This window comes from Nomascus leucogenys, chromosome 19, assembly GCF_006542625.1.
Source record: "Nomascus leucogenys isolate Asia chromosome 19, Asia_NLE_v1, whole genome shotgun sequence".
In the NCBI taxonomy this organism is placed as follows: domain Eukaryota; kingdom Metazoa; phylum Chordata; class Mammalia; order Primates; family Hylobatidae; genus Nomascus; species Nomascus leucogenys.
Window position 1 is genome coordinate 570,819 of NC_044399.1, and position 11,804 is coordinate 582,622.

The following is an 11,804-nucleotide window of genomic DNA, read 5'->3' on the forward strand; positions in this document are numbered from 1 at the left end:
ATAAGGTGAAGAGTCATAAACGTACAGATTTGTCCAGTAAAAGCAGGTTCTGAGGAAAAGATTTCTAAAATAGAGCATTTTTTGTCCAGTTACAAACACGCCTTTTTACTTTCACGGATACTGTCAAATGGTCGTCTGTCCACGTTGGTGCCAACAGTGCACATCTCAACCAACTCAAGTAACTGTCACTTAAAAAAATGTTTTCCAATCCTAGGAGAGAAATGATGGTATAATATTGTTGGTATTGTTGGTTTTATGTTTAGTTTCTTGTATTTTAGGAGACTGAACATCATGTCATGCTTATCGAGCACTCTGCTTTTGTGGATTGTGAATTTACATATTTTCCCTTATTTACCTAATATCACCTTCCAAGTATCATCCAGTATTGTCTCCTCTTTCCTCTTCCTGCAAGGCTGTGTAGAGGAGGGGCCGCCTGCCCGCAGGCTGGAGGGTAGGAGGCAGCAGGGTGGGAGGGTAGGAGGCAGCGGGGTGGGAGGGTAGGAGGCAGCGGGGTGGGAGGGTGGGAGACAGGCAGGCTGGAAGGTGGGAGGCAGGGAGGCTGGAGGGTGGGAGGCAGGGAGGCTGGAGGGTGGGAGGCAGCAGGGTGGGAGGCTGGGAAGCAGGCAGGCTGGAGGGTGGGAAGCAGGCAGGCTGGAGGGTGAGAGACAGGCAGGCTGGAGGGTGGGAAGCAGGGAGGCTGGAGGGTGGGAGGCAGGGAGGCTGCAGGGTGGGAGACAGGCAAGCTGGAGGGTGGGAGACAGGCAGGCTGGAGGGTGGGAAGCAGGGAGGCTGGAGGGTGGGAGGCAGCAGGGTGGGAGACAGGCAGGCTGGAGGGTGGGAGGCAGGGAGGCTGGAGGGTGGGAGACAGGCAGGCTGGAGGGTGGGAGGCAGGGAGGCTGGAGGGTGGGAGGCAGGCAGGAGGGAGGGTGGGAAGCAGGCAGGCTGGAGGGTGGGAGACAGGCAGGCTGGAGTGTGAGAGACAGGCAGGCTGGAGGGTGGGAAGCAGGGAGGCTGGAGTGTGGGAGGCAGGGAGGCTGGAGGGTGGGAGGCAGGGAGGCTGGAGGGTGGGAGACAGGCAGGCTGGAGGATGGGAGACAGGCAGGCTGGAGGGTGGGAAGCAGGGAGGCTGGAGGATGGGAGGCAGCAGGGTGGGAGACAGGCAGGCTGGAGGATGGGAGACAGGCAGGCTGGAGGGTGGGAGGCAGGGAGGCTGGAGGGTGGGATGCAGGGAAGCTGGAGGGTGGGAGGCAGGGAGGCTGGAGGGTGGGAGGCAGGGAAGCTGGAGGGTGGGAGGCAGGCAGGAGGGAGGGTGGGAGGCAGGGAGGCTGGAGGGTGGGAGGCTGGAGGCAGGGAGGCTAAGGCGTGCACAGTTACATAGGCTGCATATATTTTATCTTGGTTTGTTACTTGCTGTTAATCTTGTTTATTGTTCTTTGGCCATACAAAATCTTTTAGCTATTGTGAAAAAATATTTATTTAATTTTTTCTTGCAGCTTATGGAAAGTGTAAGATTATATATTTTTTTCAAATATTTAGTTCTATTTACATTGCTTTTTATCACATGCAGATTTCTATCTGAGTAGTGTATTATGTGTCTTGGGATCTGACTTTTTTAAATGGAGTTAATATTCCCATTATTAGTTATTTAAGAATCCATGAACTGACATCAAATAACACTTTTACTACATACTCCATGGATATAATTTGGGGGACTACGTCGGGTATTTATTAAATGAGAAGATAAGTGGCTTATTCCTCACCTAACCCTTGTTCACATTAACCTTCATCACTGCCTTATTCCTGTTCCCCAAGCCCCACTCTAATGCTGAGTAAGTCACCCTGGCATTTCTTTGAGTTAAGCAGCAATAACTCCTTATTTTGACATTGGATTTTTGGCCATTCACAGCGATCTGTTTAACCTCCCCTGCAGTTTGGTTTAATACATCACCTTCAGCAAGTATGAGTGTTTCCTCTTATTTTGCTGAAGTAAATAACACTGTAGTGAAAACCGCTATTTAATTCAGCCTGTGACTCACCTGTGACTCTTTAGGCTACAATAACCTGCAAACTTCTTTGCTGTTAAATTCTCAATGCATGCTCATCATGTTCTAATTAAACGCCATCTCCTCCTGAAGCCCCTCCTGGTCCTGCAGCTGGAGTCCAGGGCCAGTCCCCCACTCTGCTTTCACCCTAGCACGGCCTGTTCCTGTCTGCCCTCCACAGCAGGGGCTGAAGAAGCACAGATAATCTCCCCTGGCCCCTGTTCACACCCTCACTGCGTTTTCCAGGAGATCCTGTGACCTCAGTCAAAGCTGGGGGCAGTTTTCGAAGGAGGCTTTTCTCTCCAGTTCTTCTGCTAATTTTTTCAGGGCATAGCATCCCTGCATAAATGAACAATTTTATTTTCAACTAAAGGTATTGTCTGATCATAAAACATTTTCACCATGAGTCAATGTAACATTCTGATTTTTTTTAATGGAAAGAAGTAATAGGGAATGAAACATACAAATCCAGAAGCGGTTTGGAATTTGAATGGAACCCAGGTGAATGATAAAGCAGGGGTGTTGCTTCATGTCAACCGCCCACTTACCAAACTGGAAAAACAGTAGGCAATTCATGGAGGGATGATTTTACAGACCTCCACAGAGATGGAAATTGACTGCAGAAAAGATTTTGGAAGGCTCACCTTCAGCCTGTTTCTGGAGAACCCTGTTGATCAAGCATGTAATCACAAACGCACGCATCCTTCCACCGTGGTGAGGAGGCGACTGTGGGCTGTGTCACAACCCTGATCTGTCCTTTCTCCTGATGCCCACAGACGTTTGAGAAGCATCGCTGCTGCTGTGGAGCACACGGAGTCAGTGAGCTGGGGCTGAGGCTTCCTTATTCCCTGCAGGTGTCTCCCGTGATGCTGTGCGCTGGAGAGAACCCAAGGTCAGTTACTCTTGGAGCTCCTTCTGCGATCCAGTCTGCGTGATCCTTTGAATAATGGCCTTCTGCTGTTTAGCGACAGATTCTCTATTCCTGGAACAGGAGCTAACACTCCATAACCGTTATCTGTATCCCTGGGGTAAGTAAAGTTCTCTGACAGGTTCCTCATGTGTGGAACAAGAGTAACACCCAATGAGCTGCCTGAAGGATTCAGTGTCTTGGTGTTCACAAGGCCCCAGGACATCGTCTTGGACGTGAGACCCGCACGCCGCCCTGACGGCACCTCAGCCTCCTCAGTTCACTGTTTCCCCTGGGGAGACAACCGGGAGGGCCTGCAGAAAAACACAGCAAACTAGAAAGTCCAGTTGGAAGAGATTTCAGGTGTGCTACAGCCTCCGCAGCAGGAGTGAAGCTGGACCTCCAGGCTCCTGGTGAGAGCCGCGGGCGAGTGTGGTGCCCTGGATGCGGGGGTCTGGCCACAGGTGCTGGCGGGCTTCTCCCAGGCCTCAGCGGTGCCTGTTACCTCTTGTCCAGACACTGAGACATCTGAGCTGGAACGTGAAGTATCACAAGTGTGGAGCTCAGGAGAGGCCTCCAGAGTAAAGACGAAAGCTTGGGGTCGTTTGTCTACAGATGACACTGAGGACTGTGGAGCTGAGTGACACCAGCCGGGAGGAGAGGCCATGGCAGCAAGCAGAGGCTCCGGCCGGACTCCAGGGAGCACCAGCGACTGAGAGAACACATGGCGGGCAGGGGCGGGGGTGCAGGCTCCCTGCCCGCACACTCTTTACGGCAGAAGCAGTGACATTTCCCTGGCTGTGCCCATGGCAGGTGCTGTGAGCATGTGCTTGTCAGGTTCCTGATGCGGAGCCCGACAGCCCAGAGGGCCACGTTCTTGTCACTGCCCCTTGGAGCTGCAGCTCATGCCAAGTCCCTCACACCCCTCTGTGGGCTCTAACTTTGTGCTGCCTCAGATGTTCAGGGTACTTTGCTTCAAGCCATATCAAAAGCTGGTTTGAAAAATAAAGTCCTATAGAGGTGCTAACAGAATAAGGTGAGATTTTTATTTTAATAGGTGCCTTCTAAAGACAGTTATCTTGTTATTTATCACACACATCTGATGCTAATGTCAGTGATTTCCATGTGGATAGGGGAGGCACTGGGACTTGCTGCGGAGCTGGGCATGAGGCTATGAAATTCGAGTCAGTTGCTTTGCTCGGTCCTACTGCACATCGTGGCAATGCATTTGACACCCATACTGTTATGCAGCCAGCCAACGTTCCTGGAAGCATCCAGTAGCTGGAAAAGGCTCCAGAGAATATAACAGGGTGGTGCTCTGTGCCGGGAAGATGTCCCAAAAAGCATTTTCTGGAAACTAATATCCGCCGTGGTCCTATTTTTGAAAGCAGAAATGGCTCTTCGGAGAGAACAATTTAAAGGGTATGAGTGTGTTTGTGCCGTAAGCAGCGGGTGCCCAACAGGACCGAGCTCCACTGCGGCACTCAGCTCTGAAGACTCAGCTCTGAGGACCGCCGGACCCAAGGGCTCCTCCCCACAGCTGGCATGTGAGAAAGGCATGAAAGCAGAATGGGAGACACCTGGACAGGGAGAGTGTCTTGCTACACAGGGAGGGACAGCCAGGTACAGGGAGATACCTGCACGAGGAGAGTGTCCCGCTACACAGGCAGTGACAGGTAGGTACGGGGAGACAACGTCAGAAGGAGAATATCCCACTACACAAGCAATGACAGCCGGGCACGGGGAGACACTTCACAAGGAGAGTGTCCCACTACCCAGGGAGGGACAGCTGGGCACAGGGAGACACCTTCACGAGGAGAGTGTCTCACTAAACAGAGTGACCCCCAGACACAGCATCTGCTTTCATCCCCAGAGGCCAGGACAGTATTTTTGTCCAGTCACTGCTTAGCTCAACTCAAAACAACTGAGCCTGGTGATGTTACAGAGAAATTCTAGAGCCTCAGAAGTCATGTAAATTAGATTCTCCGAATCAACATGGGCTCTGAAATGGGTCTTCTTCAAAGCATCATTGGTGTCCGTTTCTGTGGTGATGTGTGGGCACTGTGTGGCACCTGCGTCCTCAGAGGCCAACGTCCATCCTTGTCTTCAGAGAACCCCCTCCTGAACATAGTGCAGGAGATTGTTCTAGGAAACTGCTGTGCTGCTAAGGGAAAAAGAATAAGCTATTCATGCAGAAATGTGTTAATTGCATCACACCTATTTCCAAAACAGTATTGGAGGAGGTTTATATTTAAAACATATATAACACATATGTAGAAAAATATAGAACATAGGTTGATGTAATTGTGGTTTTTGTCATTACTTTTAGTGGCAAAAACTGCTATTACTTTTGAACCAACCTAATATTTAAAATGTATATTACATTGAATAATAATATATTATTTTAAGTATATACACACGTAGCATATATGTAACTATATTATTTTCTATATGTATATAGTTAAAATAAAAATACATAAAGATGGAGAAAGAGGCCGTTGTCATTGAACTTGGAAGGGCAGGCACGCAATGCTGGGCATGGGGTTGAAGTAAACGCCGTTAAGCTGTTGCTTTATGCTCTGTCCTCTGGATCCTTCCGACGCCCAGCCAAATGCATGTCTCCCCTTTCCTTGGCCATCTTTCTAAATGTGCATGTGGTCAGATCATTTCTCAGGAACATGCATTCAAAGTGCCTCCTCTTCTGCAGAATTTGGAGGTCAATGCACAATACAGGCTCCCTGCGGGACCCCCAGCGGCTCCCTCAACTTCCTACGGTCTCCACCCTTCTTCATCTGCCCAAACACCAAAAGTGAACCCCAGCAGAAGCTGTGGACGCCCTGTGACGTCATGGTGTGTGCCCTTGGAGGCTCATCCACTGTAACCACTGTTCTGTTTCAGCGGGGATGGTGGTAGCAGGCTGGTACCTGCCAGCCTGAGTGTGCAGGGGATATGTGGGAAACCTCTGTTCCTTCCTCTCAATTTTGCTCTGAATCTAAAACCCTGCTTAGAAAAGTCAATTCTTAAAAAAACAGGATGGAGACAAACCCTTCAGATACAATACATGAACTTGGGTTCAAAAACAATAAAAGAAACTCTCTCCAGGGCAATTACAGAAATCTAAGTAGAGGCTGTATCCTAGATGGTATTATTCAATCAGTGCTAATTTCTTAGGTGGGTGTGATCATGAATAGTGCTGTAATTATCAAAGTAAATAAAGGCACACGTGGAAGTGCTGTTCAGTGACAGCATTTCTACAGGGAGCCACGGTGGTGCTGCCAATTTTTTTTTCTGGTGATTTACATTGGTATCAGACTGAACTCAGAGAAACTAGAGAAATAAATGACCAGCCCATCCCTAAGGCCCTAGCTAAAATGCCACTGTCTCCACTGATCTTTTGCCAAGACATAAATAATATTCCTTCAAGACCATCAACCTTGCAAGTGACTCAGGAAGCATGCATTTATGCATTTCTCGTTGTTGGCTAAAAAAGGGTGCCATATGTTTTAGCCATCATAGAGTCAGCCTAGCAATGGGACTTTTCCATATGTAGAGCTAGGACCTGGCTACTTCTTTAAGTAAGTTATAAATCCTTGCCTGATTCTATGTTTATTTTATATTTAATATATTTATATTTAATTTTTCAATGAACAATAGTTATTTTTCATGTTTTAAGTAATTTATCATTTTAGTAGCAAGTCAAGAAGGGTGACCAAGTTGTTCGCCTTTTAGTACCTGCAGCTGTTCTGGTACCTGAGGCCTCAGTAAACGCTGAGAATTTCGTTTAAAAGGAAGCTAGCTGGTTTGCTGGACTTACATTATCTCTTTGTAAATGGAACAAGGCTCCAGTATGACAAAGGGGAAATCACTTGTATTTAATATCACCAGTCAACAGCCAACACCCCTAAGGATAACTTACCATCCTGGTACTTACTATTTATAGCAGCGTACAGTCTCTTTCTAAAAAATTTTGAAACTTTCAATTTGACAAATCACATCTATATTTAATTAATATGAAACAAAAAAACTATGTTGATTTTAAAAGACTGCACTAGATTAAAATTATCTACAGAGGATGCATTATGTATTCTAAATATTCCACTTATAATTTTCATTTCTATTTAACTTCACACAAAAGAAACTTTATTTTGTAATTTTATGAGATTTTCAAGAAAAAGATTTTAGTTGATTTAATATTTTTTCATTCAGCACCACACAAATCCTCAGAGAGAAAAACCTTATAGGAAGCATGACCTTTCCCTAACATGCACATTCATCTTCTTCCTTTCAAAATTGTCAATTATCCCAGTTGCTTAGTTCCCAGCATCTTTAAAGAGAATGAATTATTTATGCAGGTGGTTGCTGAAAATGAAACACCATTCAAAGTTGAAATTAAAGAATTGTAAGAGCTTGGGGAATTCCGATGCCCAAATATCATGGGGTCATCTTCGTTTTAAAGATCGTGGCTTTTAATATTATCATTTTTATGACAGTGTGCAGAGCAGGGTTTCTGGGATGCCTCAGCAACTTCGCCGTGCCTCTGAACTAACCAATGTATTACAAACTATCATTGAGATCGAAAAGTTTTAGTCACATAACATTACAAATGACACATCATGTTAATATGCATAGTTTTTTCTTAACATTAATTTTATTGTATAGCTTGCTCTTTAGAAAGTGAGCTTCTTAAACTCAAAATAGTTCAATTTATCTACTGAGTTGTATTTTTGGGGAAGGGTTATCATTTTCCATGACATAAAGTTCATGCACTTCCAGACTGTTCACTCATGTATCAAGTTCCTGCTTGATGTCTGCACTTGGTCGTCTAATAGAGAGCTCAAAAGGCTCAAAACTGAGCTTCCAAATTTCCCACCCACAACCTTCTCCACCTGTCTGCTTGCTTCTTCAACAGAGAAGCCTCCAGGCCTTGGTGACTGCAGGCAGTGAAGGCTCATTTCTCATTCAGGGAAGCTGCACAGCGGTCAGCAGAGAGCTCTGCTCCACGCAGTCACTCAGGGTCCGACTGCTGCACAGCCATTGGTGAGGCTTCTGAGGTCCCTGCATGGGCAAGGATGAAACAGGGAAGGTGCTTCCATCTGCTTCTACCTGGAGGTGATGTGAGCTATTTCCTCTCGGTCACCATCCACAGACCAGAACAAGTCTCAGGACAGAGGCTGCAGTGAGGGAGGTGGGACACAGAGGTACTCGCATGCCGTGCCTTGGGGTACTCACTCCAGGATGTTAGTATCATCTGCACTGCGAGCCCCCACCCCAGGTGCTGCAACACGTCCCTCAGCTGCTTATGCAAATGCTTTGAGTTAATCATCCATCTCTTTCTTTCATACCCCAGTGTAATTCCTCGGAAAATCCTAATGGCCCACTCCCAGCACACACACAAAGCGGTTCCCATGACTGCTGCCACCAGATAAGCCTGAACCATGCGGACGCCCCTCCTGACTCGGGCAGGGGCCACCTTCCCCGCCCAGCCCTTCTCAACCCAGAAGCCTGACAATCCACTTAAAAAGGTGTCAGATCTGTCACTTTCCTGCTTAAAACCCTGTGAGGCTTCCTGATTCCCTCCAGTAAGACGCTCTCCGATAAGAGCTGCGGTGCCCTCCTGGGTCCTGTGAAGCCCTCACGAGGTCGTGCCCATCGACCTTTCCCACCACTGCCCCCACTTTTCTGTGTCCTCAGCCCATGGGCTCTTCCCTGTTCCCCCCTGACACGGGGGAGACGTCCCTGTCAGAGCCCCCGCCTGCTGTTCCCTTTGTGTGAATGCTGCTGTCCCATTGCCTCCCGCGGGCCTCCTGCCAGACACCAGGGTATCCACAAGGCTGCTCTGAGGATGGCGCCTGCATGGCCACAAGCGCCATGGCCTTGTAAACAAAAGACAAAAACTATGGCCCCTGCCGTCTTCTGACATCACAGTTTACTCACAAATACCTGTTGGTGTTTAGCACTCGGCCCACAGACTGTGAGCTCCGCAGGGACACACACTTGGGCTGGTTTTGTTCAGTGACGACGCTCAGACACTTGCAAACACAGTGCTCAATAACTAACGTCAGTTTCTCAACTCACTGAAACTTTGTCCAATGAGAAAATGGCTTCCAGCAACCCCTTCCCCGCCTGTTCGACTCTGGCCGCCCCACAAAACAGAGAAATGTCTGCACATCTGTGAGCTGATGCCAGAGACAGAAAGTGTGTCTAAAAGCAGAACATCCCCAGGCCTTCCCATGCACATCGTATATATCAAGGAGTCTCTGAAGCCAATTTATACTAAAACTACGGCTTCCTTCACCTCCTAGCCAGCCCTGCCCCACCCACCGCCACACACTGACCAGCTCTTCTACGCTAAGGCAAACCCATTTAAAAATAGCCTAATTGAACCTGATTAGGCATTGCTGCCAAAACGATATGCATTCCGCCATCAGAGCTGTATAGAGGAGGCCTGGTGGCCATGGGCTTGGACTGAGCCTGCTCTTCTGCACACGGATGGCTGAGTGTTGGCAGGATCCCATTTCTACGTCAATATATTAGGCATTTCCATGAAATGCTTCAGGATATGAGAATGCAGCTACATGTCACACAGGTCTTGTTTCAAAAACTTAATCCCCATGAAAGTTTCTGATTGTACCCCACATGGTAGTGTGTAACTTGCTTCTCCATCGGGGAAAGTCCTGCTGTCCAGGTGAGGCTGTGGCTCTCCCGCTTTCCACCCCTGGGCTGTGATCACAGCGGAGCAGGCTTCTAGGATGCATGTCCCCAGCATCCCATCCTTGCAGCAATGGCGAGGAGACAGCAAAGCTCCTGGGAACCTGGGCACCCGACTCACAGGGACGTCTCTCCAGAATCCAACCTCCAGGTTCCCCCAAACGGCTACGACTGTGGCTTCAGGAAACACGACTCGTTCTGCATGCAGCTTTCTCATTTGAAAAACAGAACTAATGTTGATTTTTCCTGTGTGTGGCACGTGGTGAATAAAAGCCTGCTCTTTCTTTTCCAAATCCGGTCCCCTTACATGCAGGGCACACTGCATGGTATGGGCAGAGCTGAAGGAGGGCTGCCCACACGAAATGACACTTTTCCTTGCTGGGGACACCGGGCTTATCTGATGTTAATTCCCCTGGGTTATGTCTGATTTTTCAGAAGAGAACAGTGCATTCTGGCCATTCTGGGACCTGAGCAGGGGCTAGCCAGACCTCAGCATCCTTCACATCTGTCCTGCTGGCCACGGTGTCTGGGGAGAGCTGTGCCACGCCCCTGCTCTGATCACACCTACCTTCTCCGGGGGACTGGCTGGTGCCCAGGGTGGGAAATGAAACATGTCTTCAATTGTTGAGGATTCACTACACATTTCTGTGTACTTCAGCAAAAACTCATGGATGGCCTGTGCTCCTAGCAGAAGGTGTGAGGGTCGCTGTGTTCCCAGGAGGAGGTCTGGCAGGGGGGGTCCCTGTGCCCTGGAAGGAGGTGGTGCTTGTCCCTGTCCACCCAGGAGGAGGTGGTGAGGATATCTGTAGTCCCAGGAGGAGGTGGGGAGGGTCCCTGTGCCCCCAGGAGGAGGTGGGGAGGGTCCCTGTGCCCCCAGGAGTAGGTGGGGAGGGTCCCTGTGCCTCCAGGAGTAGGTGGGGAGGGTCCCTGTGCCCCCAGGAGAAGGTGGGAGGGTCCCTGTGCCCCAGGAGTAGGTGGGGAGGGTCCCTGTGCCCCCAGGAGTAGGTGGGGAGGGTCCCTGTGCCCCCAGGAGTAGGTGGGGAGGGTCCCTGTGCCCCAGGAGTAGGTGGGAGGGTCCCTGTGCCCCAGGAGTAGGTGGGGAGGTCCCTGTGCCTCCAGGAGTAGGTGGGGAGGGTCCCTGTGCCCCCAGGAGGAGGTGGGCAGGGTTGCTGGGAGAACTGAGGCACGTGCTGTCTTATCTGGCTTTTACACAGGTGAATAATGGGTCCAAGGCTACAGACATAGCAGGTGGTATGTCCAGAATTTTACCCCATTTGTCCTGTGCCAAATTCTGTTCATTTTGGTTAGTTAATTTACCCAGGCCCCTGACCCCCTAGTATATAAGGTGTGAGCCCCCCTGAGGGTACAGCACCTGGTTCTTAATATATATTATAATGGCCCATCTTTTCTATTCGTTCCTGATAAAATGTTTCAGTTCAACAAAGATCCGAGTGTTTTAAGGAAACTGAAGTTCGCAGAGTGGTTGCAGGACACCGGAAGCTGTTTTCCATCTGGTTCCTGCATTGTTTAATTTGTGCTTCATAGAGAGAGGTTTTATCCTCATTTGACAAGTCAGGTTTAAAAAAACTTAATAACTTCTTTTAAAAATCTGGTAAGGAATAGAACTTCATTTGCGTCCCTGGTTCAAATATTTTCATGACACTGGACACAGAAAACTACGGCTGGGTGTGCGCTAAGGGGAAAACCCGCCTCTTAAGGCAGCTTCCTGTGTGCCCACCGTGTTCGGGCCCCCTTGGGACTTGCCTCTGCCCACGTATAAGTTTTCATTCACAAAACCAGAAAAAAAGAACACTCAACATTTTTCTCCATCGTGGGAAACATTCAAATGCTTTGTATCATGAGGAATGCAGCCTTAAGACTGTCATCCTTCTAGGAAGACATTGGTTTTTACAGTTCACAGTTTTTAGATCTGTCCTCAACCTGCTCTGATCTGGGGCCCTCCCTGCTCCACCTGGGCTGTCACCGTGTCCTGGGGGTGACGTGGGCCTGCTCCGCAGGGCGTGGAGACCGGACACTGCCTCCTGCGCTGTCATTCCATGCTCTGATGGCTTTGTTTCCTTAGACTATTGCTTAATGTGAGCCTTGGTGGTGCCTGCTTTGTTTATGAGGACCTGAATTTAAAGAAT

The 11,804-nt window shown here is 48.9% G+C and overlaps 1 long non-coding RNA gene across 1 annotated transcript; it reads left to right on the forward strand.

Annotated features, from left to right (window-relative positions):
* The first annotated feature begins 3,120 nt into the window (after positions 1-3,120).
* Positions 3,121-3,973, forward strand: LOC105737931. Its single transcript, XR_001113628.2, has 2 exons — positions 3,121-3,362; positions 3,565-3,973. It is a non-coding gene; the product is annotated as an uncharacterized LOC105737931 (long non-coding RNA).
* Positions 3,974-11,804: the final 7,831 nt, after the last annotated feature.